We start from the raw sequence: 15,149 nt of genomic DNA on the forward strand, positions 1-15,149 counted from the left end.
GCCTTCCCGACCTGTGTAAGCACCTGGTATGCACGTCGAGGGGGAGATTGTTGGGTGATGCGCACGCTCCCCTGCCCACAGGTGGTTAATTATGTGGTGTTCCATGTTCACTAACAGTCATGGCTTTGGTGCAACGGTAAATGGGCCCTACAGCATAAGCTTACATCCACTTCTATTTTAGTGATTCCCAATCCAAATGGACATTTTTTGATTATGATAGATGCTTCAGGGGATGGACTGGGAGGTGTACTTATTCAAGATGGTTAAGTAGTCGTCTATGAGTCTAGGAAGCTTAAATAGTATGAGGTAAACTATGCACCACATGATCTTGAATTGGCTACAATAGTACATGCCTTGCAAATTTGGTGGCATTACTTATTAGGGAAACCCTTTGAGTTAAAAACCAATCACATAGGGTTGAGGTACATTTTTACTCAACCAAATCTTAATGCCAGATAGAGGCAATGGCTTTAGTTTCTTAGTGAGTATGATTTTGGCATTGAGTACATTAAAGGGAAGGAGAATAGAGTGACAGATGCATTGAGTCACAAATGACATATCACCTCTATTACTACTTCTAGAACTTTCTTGAGGGAGTACATTCTTCAGAATCTTCCTAGAGATACTCATTATGATTGGGTGAAATCAGTTTTGGATGTGGGTTTTTTGGATTCTTGGTTTGAAGAATATTCTTTTGATGATGATGGTTTACTTAGATACTAGAATATGATATATATTCTTGACCATGAAGGATTGCAAAAGGTGGTTCTTGAGGAGATACATTGCACTCAATTTGTAGGGCACCCTAGGGTAAAGAAGATGATGACTGATTTAAGACCACTATATTTTTAGTCGGGACTCAAGAAGGATGTAACATAGTATGTCGCCCAATGTTTGGAATCTTAGCGTGTCAAAGCTAAACATGTCCATCTAGCAGGACTTCCGTACACACATGAGATTCTATAGTATAAATGGTAGGTTATTAGTATGGAATTTGTGCAAGGTTTACCCATGACATGACATAAGGATGATGTTCTCTTTGTCATAGTTAGTAAATTAACTAAAGTTGCCCACTTTATTCCTGGTAGTTTGAAAGATGGTTCTCTAGTATTAGCAAGGAAATTTGTGTAGGAGATATTTTGACTGCATGCTATTCTAGAAACCATTATCTCAAACAAGGACACCCGTATGACTTCTTAGTTTTGGACTACTTTGAACTCTACTTTGGGTACATAGTTGAACTTTGGCACTTCCTATCACTTAGAGATAGATGGTCAAACTAAATGAGTTAACCAGGTGTTAGAGGATTTATAGAAAAAGTACTACATGGATCAATAGTACGAATGGGAGGAGTATCTTCCATTACTAAAGTTTTCTTATAACAACTCCTACAATTCATCTTTAGGCATGGCACCTTTTGAAGCCCTTTATGGACATAAGTGTCATATCCCTATTAGCTCGGATAAGGTAGAAGATCGAATCCTAGTAGGCTTGGAAATGCTAAAGGAAATGGAGGATCAAATGGTCTTGATCCATAGTCTACTGAAGGAAGCAGCTAATCGACATTTGAGTTACGCTAACAAGAAATGCACTTTTAGGTAGTTTAAAATTTGGGATAAAGTGTTTTTGAGATTTAGACCATAGAAGAGTTCCATCTCATTCAGAAAGAGTTCAAAGCTTGCACTGAGATTTTTTGGTTCTTTTGAGGTGTTGGAGGTTATCAACCTAGTTTCTTATAAACTTGCTCTGCCACCCACAGTTTCCTGTGTTCATAATATTTTCCATGTATCTCTTCTTAAGGTGTATCACCCAGACATGTCTCATGTACTTGACTAGCATGCATTGCAAGTTCAAGATCTGGGAGTGGTGGTAGTTCAACCCACTAGACTCGTTAAGCAGCATATCATCTAGGTATAAGATTGAGATGTTCTCCAATACAAGGTCCAGTGGGATAAATTTGGTGAGGATAGTGCCACTTGGAGGATCTAGATGACTTATAGCAGTTCTTCTCTCATCTATTTTGAGTAGCATGTTTACTATTTATATAGACTTTAGTTTGAACATTGTTATGTTGTTATTTTGATTAACATCAGGACAATGTCTTTCCCTAGAGGGGAGGGATGTCACAACTCATCATATGACTTCTTTCTTTGCACCAAGGTGGTAATTATGTGGCAACCTTATTGATTTTGAATTTGTTAAAACTTGATTTAAGTATGATTAAATAATATTATTTTGATTTTTACTTAATTATATGATTATTTTGCATGGTTAATTGGTTTAATAATGCATTAGAATTTTTGGTTACATTTTTTTATTTAATGTTTGGATCTCATTTAGATGATGGTGTATGATTTATGTTATGTAGATGATGATGTCATGATGATGAATCTTGATATTATTTTGATGGTTAGTGACTTGTTTTTGGTTTTGAGTGTTTGAGTGATCGCACGATGTTAAAGATGAGGGTGTGGTTGAGGTAGAGAAAAGTTAGCTTTTTGGAAGTGGACAAATGGATAATCCTTGTAGCTTACACACACACACACCACTTAGAGTGTATACCTATTTTAGATCATGTTATGATTAATCTTTTAATTAATTTTTTTTTTAATAATGATACTTGATCTGGCTAAACGTGATGAGTGTATATGTGAAAAGATAATACTTTCATCTTATTCTATTTGGGAAAGAATGAATATGACATGTGTAAGATCAATTTCATTTATATATATACTTGTGCGAATAATTTAAACTATTCTATTGCTAGAAATTATGAGAAAAAGGGTGAGACCTACGAAAAACAAAGAAAAGAGTGAGAGTATTTTTATTAACCATTGTAGGGGGGGAATAGTTATAACCATGATGGAGGGCATTCAAAGAAAAATTGATGGCAAATAATGGAAATAACCATCAAGGCTAGAAAATAGGGACAATAGAAGTAGTTGGCGGTTTTCTTAAAGAAGATGGTTTTTGGGGATACCACAGATAGGGAGAGAGACCTGCAATCAATAGTGAAGATGGCTCTAGAGGTGAATGGGTTTGGAAGATAGATTGAAGAGACCAATGGTTAGCAAGTTCTTCCTTTTTTCTCCATTAGCAAATTCTTTAATGTGTTTTGTGTTACCTTATTGGGAAGTGTATACATTTACTTTTACTACTCTGTGGGTGTATGTGAGCTTCGTTGAGCATATAATAAGGTTTATGTAATCTTTTTTTTACTGTCTTCAATTCATGCTCTCACAGTTTGCCAAACTCTTGGGAAAATTCAACAATGAGGTAAAACTCTTGCCCAAAACCATGTGGACATTGCTAGGAAGAAGGTGTGATGTGTGTGGTGTTTGAGGTTTGATAGCTTCCATGCTATGTAGGGTTATTTGGTAAAAATTTGTTCTATTATCACATTACTCCCTTGTATTAACCTTAGTGTGAAGTCAGGCAAATCTCCTATGATCTGTAAGGATCTTATTTCCTAGTTCTCTATAGATTTGAATGTTTTTGTTTTGATTTCTGAAATGTGTTGTTATTTTTATGATTAGTTTAGGTTTTGAATGACCTTTTGATGTTAGAAAAAGCACACAATGACCTTGATAAAGTTTTAAAAAATAAAACCCTAAGTACCCGAAATTAGTAAAAGGGGCTTATGACAATGAACAATTTAGAATACTTAGAACATATATTGTACCTATTCTTCAGACACATTTGTTGTTGAGGTTAACCTAGACTACTAATTCATGTTCTTTTCTTGATTTGAAACCATATTTGAGAACAAACTTTCACGTATTGTTGCTTGTGAGTAGTTTTTTTTGTATATTTTGACAACTAAATTTGGAATGGGAGATAAAAATTTCACTATTAGATTGCTATGAAACATCCAGATTTCTTCGTGTACTCAAAATTTTTAATTCTTAGAAATTTTTCTTGGTATATGAACATGAGGAAGTACTGTTATTTGATTTTACAAATTTCTCTATATGCTTTTGAGTCAGCTAGCATATGCTTGAACACAAATGTTCTATGAATATTTATCCATAAGGGAATCTCTAATAAAACACCTTAATTGAATGGTATTTGAGCAAGCCTTGCTATGTATTTTCTCTCTATTCTTTTATTTTGGCTTTGCCTCAAAATGTTAAGATTCATTATTTAGATTTTAACCATCTATTGGAATCAAAAATTTCAAGCTGTATATGTTGCTGTGTGATTTTCATCATCTTCTAGGGTCAAGTTAAACATTTATTAGAAAAACATCCAAGTAGATGTGTGTGCACAAGTTGAATTTTTCCATCATTTAGCAATAGTTCATTTTTCTAATTATAACTTAGAAATAAAATGCTATTTTACTATTGAACATGAATTCCTAGATAAGATATTTTATTAACTTGTTGTTTAGAAATTTTTAGAAAGATTGTATTCATTGGTATACATGAGTTAAAAAATAGCCTTTTTACCTATTGTTGTATATGAACAAGTGACTTTTGAGATAGTTGACATGGTCTTTAGAGAACTCGAGAGTTGACCTTTTAGTCCTTATTGTTGGGTGTAATTTGGCAATGGGAGGGAGGGGATGGATGCAGTTTGTTTTGCTTCTCTCAACTTGTCGAGTGTTGTGTGGTAGGATTCATTACAGTTTGACTCTCCATGCATCATGTTGATGAATTTTGTGCTTGGCCAAGCCATCTTTTATTATCTTAGTTAAAATAATGTTATTTTTGACATTGTATATAGGTAGATATGTTGATTTGTACATATGGGTAAATATGTTCTTTTTATATGTGTGTGTGTGTGTGTGTGTGTGTGTGTGTGTGTGTGATTAGGCTACTTAGCACATGGATGTTTGTAGTAAGTTTCATAGCTATACTAGATCCATCCGATCTATCTTGTTCTAAGAATCTAACCTTCTTGTGCTAGGGTTGGGGAGTTCTTCATTTTCAGGAAGAACCTTGAGGGAGTATTACTCTGTGGTTGATGTGGTAAAAGCGCCTATGCCACACCCCTATTTTTAGATAGTAGATGGACATTTTTCCTTAGCTAAGAAATGGAACACTCAGAAGTAGGACAACGAACACTTGGAAGCTATAAACGCTTATTGGTCGATCAATTTTCTTTCTTTATGATGTATATACATCTTTTGGAATGTACCTATGTACCATAAGCATTTATGATGACATTTCATTGAATGAATGTAAGGAAGAATTACTTTTGGTGCATTATACTTCTGTACAACATTGTTATCCAATAAATTGAAATGATCTATGTAATCAATTTCAATTGACTATATGAAATGTTTGACTTTTCCACTCTTTTGCTGATGTGTATCTTCTTTCTTCTGCATTTGTTGTTTTAAGAATGAGTTGGCATATTGTTGTAATAGTCGATCTTTCTAGTACACAATGTATAAAACCAAGCTATACTTTTATTTCTAATTGAGCTTCTATAGCTCCTGTTTCTAGTCAATATATTGACTATAATGAAAGATAGAAGTTAGATGGCCCATTAATGATGAGTGGTCAAGTTGACTATTATAAAAATGAAAAGTATGATAGTCCATTAATGATCAATGGTAAGAAACATTGAGTAACATAAATCTTACCTAAGGGGACACTTTTATTGTTTTCAAACTTGAAATGTTCCCTTGATAAGATTGCCTTTTAGTTTAAATTTTAGACAATAACATTGCTGAACAGGGTGTTTTATGAATGTCTACCATCACTTGCTCTATGTAGACCATAGAAACGGGTTGGAATAGTAACAAGTTAACAACTATTTATTCTCCGTGAAATAAATATGAAAATCTAATATCCACCTCACTTGACTTGCAATGAAATAATTGCAATTCCAATTAATTTGGTAGTAAATACTTTTCTTACAATTGTCCATGAAAACTTTGCAAGCCATACTTTCTCGGTCCTAGTTAGGCTCCCTAGTCTCTATTAACCCGATAGACTCAAACTTTAAGGGCTCGTTTCGTAATGGAAATACAAGCAGAATAGGCATATGTAAATTCTTAAAATTTTGAATTCTTTTTTTCGATGCACCAAATCGAAATTGGAATATGAAGTAAAATAGGAATACGTATTCCAATTTTGGTCCAAAAATGGGATTTTGCAATTCCACCCAAATAGTTATTATTGGAATACCTATTCCTATTCTAGTTTTATTTATTTTAGAAAACATAAATTTAGAGAACAGGAATACATAGTCCCATTTATGTTTTCTAAAATAAATAAAAGTGGAATAGGAATACGTATTCCAATAACACCTATTTTGGTGGAACTGCAAAACCCCATTTTTGGACCAAAATTGGAATACATATTCCTAGTTTACTTTGTATTCCAATTCCGTTTTGATGTATCCAAACAAAGAATTCAAAATTTGTGAAATTTACATCTATTCCGCTTGTATACCCATTGCCAAACAGTCCCTAATATCATTGATTTTTTTGAGCTTGACGTTATAGTTTAACCTAACTCCTCTCTTATAATATTCAAATCGTCTTTCATCCGAGCATGTTATCTTTCAGCGGTATCTCTCTTATGTCTAATAGCTGCCTCAAAAAATGATGGCAAGGGATTGTTTTTTTGCAATTGTTTCTCATCCGAGCATGTTATCTTTCAGCGGTATCTCTCTTAGACATAATAGCTGCTTCAAAAAATGATGGCAAGGGATTGTTCTTTGCCCTCTTCTCTATTTTCTCTAATGCTGCCACTCTTTCTTATATCCTGCTCACTGTTTCTAGAGAGCCTTGCTATCACTCCCACAGCTGCTTATGGTGGCAGAACTTGGAGAAACAATTTCCACTCTCTAGATATCCTGACACACTCTGTTTCCAACGATGCACTTGTCCGACCGATCCTTCGTAGGAGCAATACCTCATACAATAATATGACTCTGCAGTATAGATGTGGATTCTTCTGCTATGACAGCTCTTGTGAAACAGGCTGCCTATTTGCAACTTTCTTTCTTGTCTACGCTAGTGATGGTAGGCTGTTTGATATGGATATGGTGTGGAGTTCAAGCAGAGACCAGATGTTGCAAGAAAACGCAGCTGTAACACTAACCTCCTTGTGAGAGCTTGTATTAAGGAACTCAGATGGTACTCTTGTCTGGTCCACAAATACATCTACCCAAGCTTTTCAAAGGATGGAGATACAAGAATCTGGGAACATTGTTCTATTTAACACCTCTGGTTGGATCATCTGGCGGCCTTTTGATTATCCAACTGATACGGGCTGCGAGGGATGAAAGATATGGTAGGACAGAAATTTATTTCAAACATCTCTCCAAAGAATAGAACCCCAGGTCGTTTCTATTGTACCATGCTTCACGATAACTTCGCTATCTTTACAAACTCCGCACCGGCTCAAATGTATTACAGATATCCTGAGGAACCTCTAGCTGTGGAGTTATCTTATGCTTAGTTTGACTATCAGCACCTCAATTATTATTCTCAAGGACAAGCATCGCCTGTATATAAAGTAGCAACACCCAGCGGCACCCTTTACAATAAAATGGATTCAGATGGGATTTTGAGAGCGTGCTTGGTAAAAGAAACAGAAGGAAGATCTTTTATTGACTTTGCACCATTTTTCCGGACATCAGTGCCTGAGTGTGTTTCTCCAGGATCATGCGGAGACTATGGCGTCTGCGGAAACGCTCAGTGCAGCTGTCCAGGAGATGGCGATGCTTTTCAACTGATTGATGCCACAAAACCCACTTCTGGGTGTGCTCCACGCGTTCCTCTGGTTTGCTCACAGAGGAGTAGGCTCCAAGGTCATCAATTTTTGGAACTTGAACACGTTGCCTGTTTTACTTATCTATAGGAAAATTCTTCAACGCCAGGGTTGGTGTCAAGGGTAGAATGTAAAAAACTTTGCCTCCGAAACTGCTCTTGCAAAGCTGCTTTTTTAAGGTACGAAAACAATTCTTCTATTGGTTATTGTTATCTAGAGTCCAATATCTATTCTATAATAACAATGACTCCAGGGGAGAAGTTTTACAATTCCACTGCATGCATTAAAATCCAGTCTAGGTCCAAGGGCTTTGATTCCTCAGTGGTTCTTATCAGTTGCGCTTCTTTCAATCTTATTGTGGCCATTTATAATAAAGTCTCGAAAGAGAAGACAGCAGAAAGAAAAGGATGTAGATGATGAGGAGGAAGATGAGGTAGATTGGCCAGAAGGCTTACCTCTACGTTACACATTTCAGGAATTGAAGGATGCTATACAAAGCTGGGAAGCGGGGGATTCGGTTTCAGTCTACGAAGGTGTTTTTGCTGACGGCTCAAAGATAGCAGTGAAGCACCTTGATGGAGCGGTGTTAGAAAAGTCAAAAACCCATCCCAGTCAAATCTACATCAGCTTCTATTATAATCACTACAGATTTTCTTGCTAAATGGATATGGATGCTGTCTTCCAGAATAGGTCATACAACTCTATAAAATCCACATCTCCTTGTGGACTAAGTCTTACAGCTCATGCATCCATCCACTTGTCAAAAGCCTAGAATTTTCCTCTACTGGTTTTGTATCTGGAATCCTCTATTTATAGAGACTATGTAATTGGATTTCAGTGTGCAGTTAGATCAATATGAATAATGAAAGTTGTATTTTCTTGTGATCTGCTGTCACCATTTTTAGTTGATTCATAGTTTTAATTTTCAATATGGTATTAGAGCATTTAGATCTTTTTGGACTGTGAACATTCTTTTCTATTTTTTAATAGGATTCACAGAGGGAAGTTGCTGTACTGCGTAAATATCTAATCAGTAGCAGCAATCTTGGCACTGAGGAAGAGGAAGAGGTTGCTATTATGCTCAATCATCTTGGAGATGGCCTCATGTTCAAAGGAGTTCCAGAAATTGACAAAGTAATGAAAGATTGCAGAATGCATTGTAAGAGTGTTTGGAAGTTATGACTGATTCAGTTAAGGGAAAACTACTGTTCAAAGCTTTGGATGATTATATCATTTGTGGTGAGTGCATTTGTTGTGGCTATGGGAGCTCAAGATTACAAAGAAAGAGGCATTGTTTGAAGTAATTATACTTGCCAGCTGAAGAAAGATCAGAAAAGTGCTGAAAATCATAGTAAGAAAAGATATTGATGTTTGTGTAATTCTTAAAAAAAAATTGGATAGTTTGGGCTTTATGTTGGCTGTTCAATTTGTGTTTTTATATTGAAGTTGAGTGTCTAGGTATAGAAATAGTTGTGAGATGGTATGTTAGAGTTTGTTTTTGCTATCACAATGAAGATGACAAGGGATGTAAGTGTATGGATTGGTAGTAAGCAGATGTGTCTATCTAAATGGGAAGACTATGTTGTCAAGTTTTGGTCATGTAATGGAAGATTGTTGAATCAAATATCCCTCAAGTGAGTATTGTACCTAATCCATTGTAAGAGGTGCATTATTGGTTGTACCCGACACCTCAAAAGATTTTACTCTATTGATGAACCATGTATCTGAACAATATTCCTAGACAACTAGCGAGCACAGCAGCTGGGCACCCATGTGACTCGGTAGATGGATTATTTTTCATATGGACTCAATATTAGTATGCAAGAGAAAAGTTTAGAGTTGGTTTCCCTATCATTGGAGCAATGGTTTTGTGAAGTTTGAAGGGTTTGTGCTAATCCAAAACCACTTGTTTAAGTAAATATATTGAGCGGTTTGTGGTAAGCCAAAACCACTTATTTAGGTGAAAAACCTAAAAGCCTTGAAGGGTTTGTGGTAAACCAAAACCACTTGTTTGGGTGAAAAGCCCTAAAGAAGGGGAAACTAAAAATTTCTATGTTGTAAATGGGTACCTCAAAAGGCTTAATGCCGGGACCTATCATGTTTAAATTTTTTATTGTAATTTCTCTCACTCAGAGATTCTTTAGTGGTACAAATTAAGGGAGGGTGTTAGAAAAGTCAAAAACCCATGCCAGTCAAATCCACATCAGCTACTATTATAATCACTACAGATTTTCTTGCTAAATGGATATGGATGCTGTCCTCCAGAATAGGTCATACAACTCTATAAAATCCACATCTCCTTGTGGACTAAGTCTTACAGCTCATGCAGCCATCCACTTGTCAAAAGCCTAGAATTTTCCTCTACTGGTTTTGTAGCTGGAATCCTCTATTTATATAGACTATGTAATTGGATTTCGGTGTGCAGCTAGATCAATATGAATAATGAAAGTTATATTTTCTTGTGATCTGCTGTCACCATTTTTAGTTGATTCATAGTTTTAATTTTCAATAAGCGGGTCGAGGGAAAAGGCAATTCAGGGCAGAAATCGAAACCCTAGGAAAAGTTGTTCATCTTAATTTAGTAGGTCTGAAGGGATTCTGTGCCGAAAAGTCCCATCGAATGGTTGTATACGAGCATCTCCCAAATGGGTCTCTGGATAAATGGATATTTTTAAACAATATGCATCAACATTTCCTAGACTGGAGGACTAGAAACAAAATAGTTGTGAATATTGCATGAGGATTGACATATTTACAGAAGACAATTCATTTTGATGTCAAGCCTCAGAATATTCTCCTGGATCAAAATTTCAATGCCGAAGTGTCAGATTTTAACATGGCAAATCTGGTTAACAGAGACCAAAGTGAAGTGATAACCATGATGAGAGGGACACTAGGGTATACGGCACCAGAGTTGTTGAACATGCATTTCACAGAGAAGGCAGATGTATATCGCTTTGGAGTTATGGTGATAGAAATTGTCAGTGGAAAACGACACAGAGAGCTTTCAGACGACTTATTTTCACTATTAAAAGTTAAGGCGGAGGAAGGGAGGTTAATAGATCTGGTGTCTCCAGGACTTGAAGATGAGGAAATGGGAATGGAAGAGGCGGTAAATTTGTTAAAAGTGGGGATGTGGTGTGTCCAGGGCAATTTTATGAGAAGACCAGCGATGTCCATTGTGGTGAAGGCGTTGGAGGGATTAATAGACATGTTTAATGATGTTCCTTCCGCGGTATCTTCTGGCCCGAGCCGTCTATTTTGTCCAGAGCTAGATAATTTTTATGTTTGTTGATTTTCTTCTTGGAAAAAAAAATCCCCATGATCTCTATCTATGTTCTATAATGTTTGAATACGTCTTCATAGTAAATATGTAATCCGCTACCCGCTATAATAACTTAAGTAGACTTGTGTAAAATAATTCTGTAATATAACAATCGCTTCAGCCCATGGTCATAGAATAGGTCTCTCCTATTATGTTGATTCTGATTTAAATGGACTTCGCATAATTTAATTTTATTTACTTACATAAAAGATGAGCAATTAATAGTTTTTTCTTGGAGTTGAACCAGCAAAAAGAAATGGAGCATCTAACAGTTTTTTGTCGGTTTTTAGAGTTTGAAATGCTATAAATTACTGACTGTCATACTTTTATAGGTTGTAATGTCTGTATTTTTCATTTTAATAATTACACAAATATTGGGTGTTGTGCAGTTATGTATACATGTTGTCATTTCTTCAAACACTGCGGCACAATAAATGTTAGTTTAGGCGGTTTCCATGGCAAAGTTACATAAGTTGCATTTTGGAGAAAAGTAGAAATTATTGTTCATCGTTTGACTGCTACATAACAATTCATTATAAAATTATGTGTGAATTAGTAGCTGCCTGTGTTTGGAGAAGAGTTAGTATAGATGAATTCTGTAAGTTTATTAATATCAAAGGTGCATGACTATTGTATATTCTTATAGCAGTACTGAATTAGTTGTACATAAATTTTAATTGTTCTCTGTAAATTTATGTAATGAGTTTTACAATTGTTTTGGGTATCAAAGCAAATAAATAATTTGAACAATAAAAAGTAAATTTTAAACAACATTTTGAAGTGATTATTTTTTAACCTTTCATACATTATAGATCCCAAAAACAAGAGAAACTGCTATAATAGCTTATGGTACTTAAACATAATATTTTTTGTCCCACTTAATTTTCCTCTAGCTAGGACTTAAAAGAACCATTTTCAACGTGTTAGTTGCAAAATAGATACACAATGTATACATACCATGGGTGGTTGTTATAACATATAATAATAAATATAGTATGTGACGATATAATGCTTATCATGTCATCACAATAACATATTTTTTTAGTGATTAATTGATTGATTGAAGGCACTATGCATAGTTTACAGTTTGTTATATCTTATAATTTTCCTCATGACATGTTGAACTTCTTAGCATCCATACTAGAGGATCACCAAGTTGGTAGTGTTGGGATCAGCATATGGGTCGAATAGTAAACAATGTGTTTATAGGCACTAGCAAAGAGTATTATCAATGGTAGAGTAGTCAATAAAATCTACTTGTACCAAAGAATTTTGTTTATGATCTAAAAAATTTCGACATAGAATTTGGTAGGACTTTGCCTTATATATATATATATATATATATATATATATGTATGTATGTATGTATGTATGTATGTATGTATGTATACTTATATATATATATATATATATATATATATATATATATACATATGTATATGTATATATATATATCTGTATATATATATATATATATATATATATATATATATATATATATATATACATATATATATATATATACATATATATATATATATACATATCTATACATATATATATGTACATATGTATACATATATATGTATATATTATATATATATATATATATATATATACATATGTATATATATACATATGTATACATATATATATATACATATATACATATATACATATGTATACATATATATATATACATATATACATATATACATATGTATATATATATATGTATATATATATATATATATATATATATATATGTATTCACCTATTAAGTATAATGTTAAATTGTCAAAAGGATCTTTGATTTGATTTGGCAAAGTCTATATTGTAAATATCTATATGATATTGAAATCAATTCTTATTAATCACAATCTAGTAAATTTTATATAACATTTATAAGCATTATGTTCAATATATCAATGTTGAAATAAATATAGTTTAAAACTTTTAAATATCATAAATATAAATGATTCATTACATACATTTTAATAAAAATAATGTCCTCCATAATGTCATATTGGTTGTGAAATATCTACTATCTGGCTTATGGTTGATGGATATGAAAATGCAAAAGAAGAAAATAGAGTCTTGTGGCCATCATAAGTAAATAAATTAAAAATAGTTATATATTCACCTCACACAATTGTAGAGAATGAGAAATAAATAATTTACTGTATATAGAAGAAGGAAAAAATATCTTTCATATACAACCTATGCAGTTATGTTGAAGAAGGCAACACGGAATAAATAAATATAATTTTTCATAGAAAAATTTCAAAAACATTACTCACATTAACATAACTATTTCTCATGAGCCCTCCTAAAAAGGAATCAAGAAACATTATTAACAACTATATAGATAAATATCTATAGTCCATTCATTCTATGTAATTATTTATACTAATCATAATATTATAAATATATTATTCCTAATAATAATGATTATTAGTAATGTATATTAATAAATAATTATTATTATGTAAAAATACATACATATATATATATATATATATGCCTAATCAATGACCTTTACATTATAAATATTTAAATATAAACTTAACAAACATAATACATACCAAATCAACGTATATAAAGACAATAAGCAAAATACTAAACAAATCGATAAACATTCCATTATGCATAGGGGCACGACTACTCCATTCATAAGGCACATCGCAGCGGTATTTATGAGAGTACCGAGTAAGGGAATGAAAAAGGACAACAACGAATGACACATCTTCAAATCACATTCACCGAAGAGGAAGGAATCGGTTTTAAAATAAAACCATCGAAGGGCATAAAGCCACGGGAGGAAAACACATTTAGAAACCGCATCGACGAGGGGATAGCAGGAATAAATCATTCAGAATACGTGGAATAAAGGATGCCGTAGGCGTAGGAAGCCGAGAGTATATTGAAGGCGTCAGACATTTAAAAACATGCAAACCCATATACAGTAGATATATCAAAACCGAAGCATCATTCCATTTGCATTAGGGTAAGAATATCCAACTTGGACTTCACGCGTTATCCCTTGTACCAAAACCGTGGAACTTCAGCAGCTTTTGGAGTATTTTTTGACATAAGATTAATGAGAAACGAATCATAGTAATAAGGAAGATTGTGGGTAGAGGAAATCGGTAGTTAAGTTATAAATTGAACTCCCAATATATTCAAGGGGCTAAAGATATAAGTCAGGGAGGAGTGCAAGTCGATGAGTTAATAGGATAGACTCTTAATTTCAATTATATTTTATGTTATATAAAAAATCATCATTTTTATAACAAAATTATTTTATATATATATATAAACTATAAATTGCATATATTTCTAAGCATAGAATAGGTACTTGAAGTCATTCAGAAGACTATAAATTAGAAAAGAAGAATGATTTAAAGGTCATCCAAAATGAGACTATTTGAAGTCAAATTAAAAAATTATTTCTCCAGTTCACAAACAACTCTACTATTAAAGATATAGCTTTATTCTTATCTCAAGAATAACCTAGGTCTTCTACATAGAAAAATAAAGTTGAATCTATAATGGTGACACTAATTTTCTTTAGTGTTATACATTTACGATGATCACTACTCTATTTCTTATATTGATAGTAGCATAGTAAGAAAAACCTTATTTGTCTCACTAGCCATCTTGATTACAAAACATAATGCTTCATTGTTTAATTAGATAGGGATAATAAAAGTTTTATAAATAGGTTTTTATTTATTTACTTATTTCATAAAATATGTTCAATCACTCTAGTGTGATAAAGAATAATGGGATGTGTCTCACATCTTAAGAGATCAACTATTTATTGTGTATTATACCATATAAGGGTTACAAGGAGCATAATCATAACTTGCTTCTGCCATGTTATAGACCAATGTAAAAAGAAATTAGTTTATGGGCTTCGATTTTATAACCTTATCCTAATCCAAATCATGGAAAAAAGAAAGCCTTCTACAAATTTTCATATTAAAAATAACATTGTACAATAAATAAAAATGATATGGGTTACTTAAGCTTATTTTTAAATGAATAAAGAAAGTTGGTTGGTCATTTCAAGGTAGTTGTGCTTTCAAGGT

At 33.3% G+C, this 15,149-nt stretch overlaps 1 pseudogene; it reads left to right on the top strand.

Annotated features, from left to right (window-relative positions):
* The first annotated feature begins 6,654 nt into the window (after nucleotides 1-6,654).
* LOC149547267 (G-type lectin S-receptor-like serine/threonine-protein kinase SD2-5) lies at nucleotides 6,655-11,025 on the top strand (annotated as a pseudogene).
* Nucleotides 11,026-15,149: the final 4,124 nt, after the last annotated feature.

The sequence above is a fragment of the Cupressus sempervirens genome, chromosome 7 (genome assembly GCF_028749045.1).
Source record: "Cupressus sempervirens isolate cs-2001-9-10 chromosome 7, ASM2874904v1, whole genome shotgun sequence".
Lineage (NCBI taxonomy): Eukaryota > Viridiplantae > Streptophyta > Pinopsida > Cupressales > Cupressaceae > Cupressus > Cupressus sempervirens.